Source organism: Priapulus caudatus, unplaced genomic scaffold (genome assembly GCF_000485595.1).
Source record: "Priapulus caudatus unplaced genomic scaffold, Priapulus_caudatus-5.0.1 Scaffold24, whole genome shotgun sequence".
NCBI classification, from domain to species: Eukaryota; Metazoa; Priapulida; class Priapulimorpha; order Priapulimorphida; family Priapulidae; genus Priapulus; species Priapulus caudatus.
The window spans coordinates 283,511-294,521 of record NW_014577085.1 but is presented as its reverse complement, the minus strand read 5'-3'; the positions used below and the strand labels follow the sequence as shown (position 1 = coordinate 294,521).

Sequence of the window (11,011 nt, the reverse complement as noted above, 5' to 3'; positions counted from 1 at the left end):
AGAGGGAGGGAGAGAGAGAGAGAGAGAGAGAGAGGGGGAGAGAGAGAGAGAGGGAGAGGGAGAAAGAGAGAGAGAGAGAGAGAGAGAGGGGGAGAGAGAGAGAGAGGGAGAGAGAGAGAGAGAGAGAGAGAGAGAGAGAGAGAAATGGGGATGTGCATAGAAGATTTATGTGAGCACGAGGTAGCGCTACGAAAGCCGCAGGCGGCAGGGTTATAGCACCCAGCGGCGTAGTCACAGCAACTGGGGACAATTCCGATGAAGCTAAGTTCATCATTCCAAGAACATACAGATCGCAGTTACACCTACCGCTGGCTTTTCTGAAATGCATAATTCCCACAAGTAGCAACCATGTCAAATGGGCATGGTGGCGGATCTCCGGTGGTATTTTTAAGTTGCCAGAAAATACGAAACGTTGCGATATGACATAGCATTAGCTCTTGCGTACTGAAATTAAAATTGTTTTTGCTGCGAGTTCCTGTGAGATCAATACACTGGTTGCACGTTCGTTTTGTTCGCTGGATATTTGTCATTAATAAAAGATATCCGCAGGGTTTCGTGGCATCGGAGCTAATAAACTAGCGCTTTTGCAGCCGCCGTCGTTGAGAATCGTTAAATTGCCCCCGTTTTGCCTTGTAATAAATCTATGTGCGCACTTCAGGATCGGTCCACTATAATTGCGCTGGCTGCATTCTATATAATGAACTCACGGCGTGGATTTGCAGGTTAGTGAACAGGAGACGAGCGTGTGACCGTAGCAGTGCGAGCGTGTAATGAGCCGACGATGGCTTGTCTACGCAGTGCTCGCTTGTCGGTTAACAACACGTAAATTGGCTCCACGGACGAAAAACCGCTGCGCACGTTATACCAGCACGAGCAGAACCAGCATTTTCTCTCCGATCCTTTTACATTCGGCCTCTAATCCCGGAATTTCATCGACACAAGATTTCAGGTAATTCGCAAAAACTTGTATGCGCCCGGTCTCAAATAGATTCACTCAACAACATCAGATTTAAAGTTTAGACATTTTAGAAGAATATCCACTAAATATCGCATGCCACTAAAAATTACATGTGAACGTGCATATGTTAACATAAACATGTGATGAACATGGCAGAAATAATAAAGCTTTCTAAGGATAACTTATTCATAACTAAGCAATGATAACAATTCTCTAACGTTCTGACATGATATTAACCTACATGAACGCACGCACCAACGTTACTCATAAAACTCTTAAAATTTTATCCGATCAAGTTTATAGCTGTCAGTTAGGATTTCCTTCATAAACCCTTTCTTCACGCTAATCTACAGACTAATCACTACTGCCATGGAGAGTTCAGACTATATATTCATCGCAAATGAAATCCAATGACCTGAATATTGTACAGTTGTGACCTATACTGCCCAAGACCTCTTCATGGCTCTAAATTAACCTAGCACACTGCGTACCGAGCATCACTAACCGCCAATGACGGCAGCTATGAACAACTAATTACGTATGGAGGTTGGCTTTTTACTAATGAAGATGAAGTTAACTATTCCTTACACGCACACATGAGACTAATAACGTTAATATAACATTAGATCATATATGCGCGAAAATATATATATATATGCGCGATATAATAATATATGCGCGATAATATATCATTTGCGCGACGGTGATTTTAGCGAAAAATACTGAATTCGCATTGTATATTGAACACTGGATCAATAATCCGTCAATAAACCGATATCCTTGACCAATCAATAACTGGATGAATCACTATGACCACTCAATGATAAGACTGATCGCCTTAACAATAAATGACGAGACGTGTCGTCATGATAAATCAATGATGAGGGGGGATCAACGCGATATCAAGCAATCGTTAGACTTGTCATCATGAATATTTGATATCTCACCGTCATCATCTATTCGCTATGAGGCGGTTCACCGTGATCAATTGACAAATGGATTAGAAACCCAGCGAACAACAAAATCGTTAATTGCTGACACTCGTCAGCGTGCAAAGCAACGATACAAGGACACACGTCTCTGCGATTAAGCATGTATATATAGCATGTAACCTTCACTGCCCTGGTGTTTTCGCTAGCCGTCCTTATTTCGCCATACATGCTTACGTCAGCCTGTCAGCGGATAAGGTTTGTCAGACTTACGTATATACGTTTCTTAGCTGTGATTTCCCGTAACAGGAGGTTGTCACCATTATTGGACCAGTGTGGGATTAACATAATACGATCACGGTAATACTGGCACCTAGGTCTACCTACGTAGTCTTTAGCTCAACCACACGCCTAGGACGCAGCGAAGAGCTCTAAACAGGTAGAGCTAACTGGAATCCAGAGTTTAAGCTGCCAGGTAATCTAGGTAACACATGCCTTCTTGCTGGCACGTAATTCCCGTGGAAGAACAGGAGAAAGAAATAGAGAAGCTTTCGTCGGGTAAGGCCATATACCGTGACGCATAAACGTACATGCAGCTCACATGTGCAGAGTATGCGAGAGCGAAGGGCATCTGAACGCCGGAACACACGCAAATTCGGCGCGTGCTCTTAAATTATTAATAAAATGAAAGTGTCAATGACACTATAGCTCATGCACATTGGGTGTGATAGAAGAGGGAGATGATATTTACAATTTGGTAAGTGTTTCATTTATGACGGTCCGAAATGTGATCAAATGTCCTTATTCCGTTTTATACTAATAGAAATTTCACTGTTTTGTTTCAGGCTTAGTTTTGATGCGAAAATAAAAGTTTCAGATCTGAAAGGCTGAAATCTGGGCGAGAGGTGGCGCTACGCCTAAATGATTGCCATTTTGGTTTTTGATTATCGCGCAAATAACAGCAATAAAATATTCCAGTCAAATTACTGTAACGAAGAATCTAAAACACAATATTACACGTAGGTATGATTAGGTAGGTAGGTAGGTAGGTAAATTTAACAAAATCGAATGAATCTAGATGGCCATTTTCATTTTTGCCAAAAAGTGGGCGTGGCTCAAAAGTAGGTCAACTGGCGTGCTCCAAAATAGGACGTGCAAATCTCTCCCATAGGAGTAACAACTGTATGCAATTTGAAACATGTGGATCAAACGGTTCTTGAATTATCGTTGACCGTAGGCAGACACTGAAATGCGTAGTAAAATTGCCAAAATCTACCTAATTTGCATCATTAAAAACAAAATCAACACCCGTGTGATATGTTTTGGGGCCAGTCCTTATTCATTCACATACCAAAAATGAGCAAAATCCGTTAAACCTGAACTGACTTATGGCCATTTCCCTTTTTTGCCAAAAAGTGGGCGTGGCTCGAAAGTAGGTCAACTGGCGTGCTCCAAAATAGGACGTTCAAATCTCTCCCATAGGAGTAACAACTGTATGCAATTTGAAACATGTGGGTCAAACGGTTTTCAAGTTATCGTTGACCGTAGACAAATGTTGACGGACGGACGGACGTACGACGGACAACGACCCATGGCAATAGCCCATCTTGACGAAGTCAAGGTGAGCTAAAAAAAAAAACACTAAAAACTAGTAATGATAATCCAAACGTCTCGTTTACGTGTGTGCAGCTGTGGCTTTACGCAAAGCAGCCGAAAGTAAAACACGAAAAATATAATTACATATATTATTTAGTAAGGCGGATAAGCACATATTCAGGGGTGTATCCAGGTTTTTTTCTGGGTGGGTCGTGATCATAATTTTTTGGACCTTTTCACAATGAAATAACAGCAAGATGTGATTAAAATGTCAATACAATTTAATTGAAACAAAAAAATACACAAAACCAATCATTTTAGTGTCTCTTCTAGTCAGAGTCTTTTAGGACATGCCCGAAATGCATTCGTCTAGGTTGCTTTTGGCAGAATGCACGTACCACTTCCTCTACATCAACCTTCTTCTCGTAGTGTAGACTTACGTCACGCAATTGGCAAGGTCTTTAGACTCATTGCTGGTACCTGATCAATTATGCTTTTTCATTTATGTTTTTTCATTATGTTTATTCATTTCTTTGGAAAAAATGTGGACCTTTTGAAATTTTGGGGGGGTCGTACGACCCTCACGACCCCCCCCCTGCATACACCCCTGATATTTTATGTTGCACGTTAGAATTCTGAAACATTTCACACGTGTACTACACGAAGCCCTGAGAATTTTCTGATATTGTTCTGAATTTGCTCATCACGATGCTCCATATTGTAGCCGCTAGGCAGCATGGCGTGCCTTCACACTAGGGTCCCTATATACAGATCCCCTCTATATATAGGGACTCTACTTCACACGTTATCGCAGCGATCCAGGCGGCGGGTGTCTGAGGGCGGCCATTGCACGCTTCATAAACTTACACACGGCACGAGCGAATCGACAAGATCTGCACGTGAGATACGACGTCAGTCAGTACTGCTGCGAACATATTCACACGCCGCGTGCGTCGTACAAGGTTTATTTTCTCGCTGCCCTATCTCTCTCGCTCACACACTCTCTCTCTCTCTCTCTCTCTCTCTCTCTCTCTCTCTCTCTCTCTCTCTCTCGCTCGCTCCCGCTCTCTCGCGCGCTTTCTCTCTTTTTATCGCTCTCGCTCTCTCACGCTCTCACTCTCACACGCTCTCCCTCTTTCTCTCTCTAACTCTCTTCCTCTTTCTCGTTCTCCTCCTCTCTTTCTCCCTCTCTTGCTCTCGCTCCGCTTTCTCACTCTGAGATGAACGTGGATTGCCGTAGCGCTTGCGTAGATACGGCTGTACAGGTGGCGCTACGAAGAGAGCGTGCGCAACAAAAACAAGAGACTAATAAAGATGCAAATCTTGCGACGCTTCTCACCGGACTCGCGCAATTATATTTGTGCAGCAGTGAGGATGCAGCGATCTCACCTACGTGATTGATTTCTTACGGTTCAGGATAATATATATATATATATATATATATATATATATATATTATATATATATACGCGGCGCCTTTTGGTTAACCAAGCAGAAAGTTGAGCACTTTCCATGCTAGCGCATGATAAGGAGCAATTAGTTGTAAAACCAGCCATTGATTTCGTGCAAGCAATCTGTTCGGTAGGGCGCGTGCTCCTTATATATGGGAAACGTTGAGAAAACACGTCGCAAATTTTATTGATCCAATTGGACAAGTGCCGGCACAGCGACAGCGCTTATCTCTAGCTGCTACTGCAGCCACCGCTACTACTGTCGCTGAAATACGAGCACCACTAGCACTCGCACTATAGTAGCACTACCACGGGCGCTAACGTTTGTAAACTAAATACGCTGGCGCTAACTAAATACACGTTTTGCCATTTCTCATCAGCATTATATGCCGGTCTTGAGGCCCTCCTCCTTTCAATAAGGGAGCAAAACTGCTGTTCGCATCAGCAGAAATGACGTTTCAAATACTACGTGAAAATGGCAGATTAATGCCAGAAACTGGAAGGTTTCTCGCGGCGGTCTGTCAGGTCATATCTCATAATATTATATAGAAAATATCGGTAATCTGTCTTTTCATATTTGACCCCTACGATGTCTTTCCCTGTCCTGTGTTTCTGTCTTAAGTACGGAGAGGCTGCATGCGTGAATGAATAGGACGGGTAACCGCCGCCGTCCATGTACCCTACATACACACACACACACAGAGGAAATTACACATTTACCGCGCGACCCCCTATATTCTATAAAACCTTTGAGCATTGTCCTTCAGACTCGACCTGTAGGGTGTTTTTTTCGATTTCGTTCCACTTAGGCAGATGCGAGCACGGTAGGAAAGGTCGCCATGTTTGGAAATGTGAACAGATGCCACTCTATTAGTATAGATGTGTCTGACATGCCACACACGCTAAAAAATAGCGTGCGTGCGATTATCGCACATCCAAAGCCATGTCCGCACAATAATAATAATTAACTACACATTGCCGCCAGCATGAATCCCGCGTTATTTATTGTCCATTCCAGCTAATGTTAAGCCCGATAAGTAATAAACTATCCAGATGACATTATTCCCTAATAATTTTATGTATCGTGTCAACACATTACTGATAAACTGACCACGTGATAACACATTACTGATAAGCTGACCACGTAATAAAACATTACTGATAAGCTGACCACGTAATAAAACATTACTCATAAGCTGAGCACGTGATAACACATTACTCATAAGCTGAGCACGTGATAACACATTACTGATAAGCTGACCACGTAATAAAACATTACTCATAAGCTGAGCACGTGATAACACATTACTAATAAAATTACCACGTAATAAAACATTACTGATAAGCTATCCACGTGATAAAAACAATACTGATGAGCTGATCACGTGATAACACATTACTGATAAGCTGACCACGTGATAAAACATTACTGATAAGCTGACCACGTGATAACACATTACTGATAAGCTGACCACGTAATAAAACATTACTCATAAGCTGAGCACGTGATAACACATTACTAATAAAATTACCACGTAATAAAACATTACTGATAAGCTGACCACGTAATAAAACATTACTGATAAGCTGAGCACGTGATAACACATTACTAATAAAATTACCACGTAATAAAACATTACTGATAAGCTGACCAGGCAATGGTGTAGTTAATTATTATTACTTTAGCGATGTGGACACATGCGAGCTTTGAGGATTGTGCGATAATCCGCACGCCAGCGCTATTTTTTTTAGCGGTGTGGCATATCAGACCAATCTATACTAAATAGAGTGGCATCTGTTCACACAAATTTCCAAACATGGCGACCTTTCGCTACGTGCTCGACAATGACTGGAAATTTACATACATTTTACCTTTGGCGACTCCCCTATATTCTATAAAAGCCTTTGAGGCAATTGTCCTGTCAAGACTCGACCTGTAGTGGTGTTTTTTTCGATGTTCGTTCCACTTTAGGCAGATAGTCGAGCACAGGTAGGATAAGGTCGCCATGTTTAGGAAATTGAAGAAGGATGCCTATGGACGCTAAACTGATTAGTATAAGATGTGTCTGACATGCACACACGGCGCTAAAAAAATAGCGCTGCGTGCGATTTATCGCACATCCAAAGCCAGTTCCGCACAATATAATAATTAACTACCATTGCCGGCAAGCATGAATCCGCGTTATTTATTGTCCATTCGCCAGCTAATGTTAAGGCCCGAATAAGTAATAAAATATGCCAGTAGACATTATTCCTAATAATTTTAAATGTATCGTGTTCAACACATTACTGATAAACTTAACGACCACGTGATAACACTTACTGATAAGCTGACCCAAGTAATAAAACATTACTGATAAGCTGACCAACGTAATAAAAACATTGTATCATAAGCTGAGCACGTATAACCATTATCATAAGCTGAGCACGTGATAACACATTACTGATAAGCTGACCACGTAATAAAACTTACTCATAAGCTGAGCACGGTGATAACACATTACTAATAAATTATACCACGTAATAAAACATTACTGGATAAGCTATCGCAACCAGTGATAAAACATACTGATGAGCTGATCACGTGATAACACCATTACTGAAAGCTGACGAGTGATAAAAAATTCTGATAAAGCTGACACGTTGATAACACATTACTGATAAGTCTGACCACGTAATAAAACATTACTACATAAGCGTGAGCACGTGAAACACATTGACTAATGAAAATTACGCACGTAATAAAACATTAGCTGATAAACTGACCCACACGTAATAAAACATTTACTGTATAAGCTGAGCACGTGATTAACCATTACTAATAAATTACCACGATAAATACATTACTGATAAGCTGACAACGTAATAAAACATTACTGATAAGCTGAGCCACGTGATAACACTTACTCAATAAGCTGAACCACATGATATACACTTACTGATAAACTGACCACGTGATAACAATTACTGATAAGCTGAGCAACGTGATAAACATATACATAATCATTACACGTAATAAAACATTTCTGATAAGGCTAGACCAAGCGTAATAAACATTAGCTGATCAAGCTGAGCACGTGATACCACTTACGTAATAAAATTCACGTAAATAAAACATTAGCTGATAAGCTGACACGACGTAAAAAAGCATTATCATGAGCTGAGGCACGTGATAGACAACATTACTAAAAAATTACCACGTAATAAAACATTACTGATAGCTGACAACGTATTAAAACATTACTAACAGGCTGACTACATGCATAAGAACATTACTGATAAGCTGATCACATACGGTTAAACAGAGAGACGGCAACTAGAGCGCGATCCACATTATAATCACGTCCAGCGCATACATTACGCACTCAATGAGGTGTAGCGAGAGCAGGCAGGCAGTCAAGAGAGCGTCGCATTAGCGTCAGCGCAGCCACCGTGTGCGGGCTGCTGGCGCGTATCAGATCAGGAGCTCGGCAGCACAATACAACAGCCTCTACTGCGGCCTCCTCGCCGAATACAGCGACCGACGCGCCGCTAGGTCGTGACAAAACCATTATGGTATTAAAAGGAGAGAAGACGTGGGAGGGCGCGCGCGGCGCGGCGCTGCAGTATTAACAGAGCACTCGCGGTGGGTATACGATGCTCACGGCGCAGCGCGAAGCGCGCGCTCACGTTACACGTCCACTAGAGTGGCGAACTATAGACACGCACTGATCGCCGACCGAGGAGCGAACAGCCTCATCCCTCACCCACAATATAGAGGGTTTCGCGAATTTGCACGTAAATTAAGCATATTTACCTACATGCCTGTCCGTCGGCCATCTCGGTTCCAAAAAGAGCGAACAGGTGTTGCGTGTAATCTGCCGATTCTGCACAATCAACGATTTTACATTGGCTATAGTGTTAATATTGCAATAGATATTAGCAGTAGGTGGATCCCGATTTTGCAGACAGGTTTATCAGCTGGGGTTGTGTTAATTGCTAGTTCGATTGAGATTGCGCAGGCGGTTTTGCAAGCAGGTTTACCACGTGGGTTTTAGTTGGCGAGTTTTAGGTGCTGATTGCACACGGTCGGCAGATTCGTAGATTGAGCAGATCGGAAGATTGCAGCGCAACACATGTGACATATGTTCATAGACTTGAGTTTGTTTTACATCGTGACGAGTTCAGAAATTTCACCGATGTTACTGCATTACTCTAGTCTATCAAACGCAGCTTTTTTAATAGCTAGTGTATGCACGTTTGTCGACTGTCTGTAGTGTACGTAGTATGGATAAGTACTTTGATTCACTAGACAACGTAGGCCAAAGCACGCTATCTCGGAGAAAATTGCGTGCAGATGTGGAATCGAGACCGTACCAAATAGACAATGCCGAATGGAGTGAGGACCACAACGTGTTCCCTTTCAGAATACAAAAGCCTGGTGCCTACGATCGACTGTTGCGGTTGGGTTAGTGGTGTATCAGTCTACATCTATCATGTGAACAGTGAGAGTCCCATCTTACGTTATCTGAGCACGTTTTATGCACTCCCAGTCTCTAATTATACATCTCTCTATCCGTGGCATGGGTCATGATGAGAGAATATGGGACAGGCATCATTGTCAGCACACTGTAATTGTAAAGCCGGGCTTGGTGAATTCTGTTCACATGTTGGCCTCGGTGTCTATTTTATGTAGAGTATGCTGCAACGTGCAAAAGAAATCACCACCCACTCAAACAGCTGCCTACTGGATGCCGTCGGATATATGTATATAAGTGTTAAATGTGAAGCGGCGTGCAGTGTACCTGTGTGTTGCAGAGAAGCATTTAACCGGCATTTACAGGTAATTATCGGCAAATACAAGGAGTAGAGAACATATTGTAGTAATACGTTACGTGTTTTATTCAGCATTGCTTTTTATTGAAAATGGCTCCAACACGTCTGTGGTCCGTCGCTGGTCTCGTCACTTTACCTTGTCGTTGTGATCACGCTAGGCAGCCTAAAAAAGCCTGTGTGGCTCTCTTCTGATACCGATTGCTGCAGTTGACAACACCGCAGGAGAGCGGCGTTGTAATGGATTTGCTTAATAGGCGAATAAAATAAGCAGAGGTGCGTTGTGCTCAATGTACTTGTACACATGCGCTGAACTGTTTTTGGAACCCTAATGGCCGGCGGCGTTGCATTGTGGGTAATATGAACCCCGGCAAAAGACTTACACTGATGTGTTAATCATGTCACGCGCGCGCGTATGTGACCGGTATTGAAATGGTTGAAGGTCATGTGAAACCTACTTACTGATGAGAATATCACGTGGTAATCACCTACTGATTATAATTACATACTGATGGCATCATCATGTTATAATTACATACTGATGACATCATCATATGATAATTATACCTACTTATGACATCATCATATGATAATTACCTACTGATGACATCATCATGTGTTAGCTACCTACTTATGACATCTTCATATGATAATTACCTTACTGATGACATCATCATGTGTAATTATCTACTGATGACATCACCATATGGTAATTACCTACTGATGACATCATCATGTGTTAATTACCTACTTATGACATCATCATATGCTAATTACCTACTGATGACATCATCATGTGTTAGCTACTACTTATGACATCACCATATGATAATTACCTATACTGACGACATTATCATGTGTAATTATCTACTGATGACATCACCATATGTAATTACCTACTGATGACGTCATCATATGGTAATTACCTAACTGGAATGACATCACCATAATGGTAATTACCGTACCTGATGACATCATCAGATATGTCTAAATTACCTACTTATGACATCATCATGTGTTACTTACCTACTAATGACATCATCATGGTGTTAATTACCTACTTTATGACATCGAGTCATAGTGCTTTACCGTCACTGATGACCATCATCGATGGTTGTTAGTACCTACTTATGACATCCACACATATACATAATTATACCTTACTGGACGACACTTATATGTGTAAATTATCTTACTGATGACATCACAATGAGCGTAATTTACTACTGATGAATCAATCATGTGTTAATTAACCTACTTATGAC

At 41.7% G+C, this 11,011-nt stretch overlaps 1 protein-coding gene across 1 annotated transcript in view; it reads right to left on the bottom strand.

Annotated features, from left to right (window-relative positions):
• The window catches only part of LOC106813629 (high affinity cAMP-specific 3',5'-cyclic phosphodiesterase 7A-like), a 63,787-nt gene that overhangs the window by 30,211 nt on the left and 22,565 nt on the right, over positions 1-11,011 (bottom strand). The window lies entirely within an intron of this gene.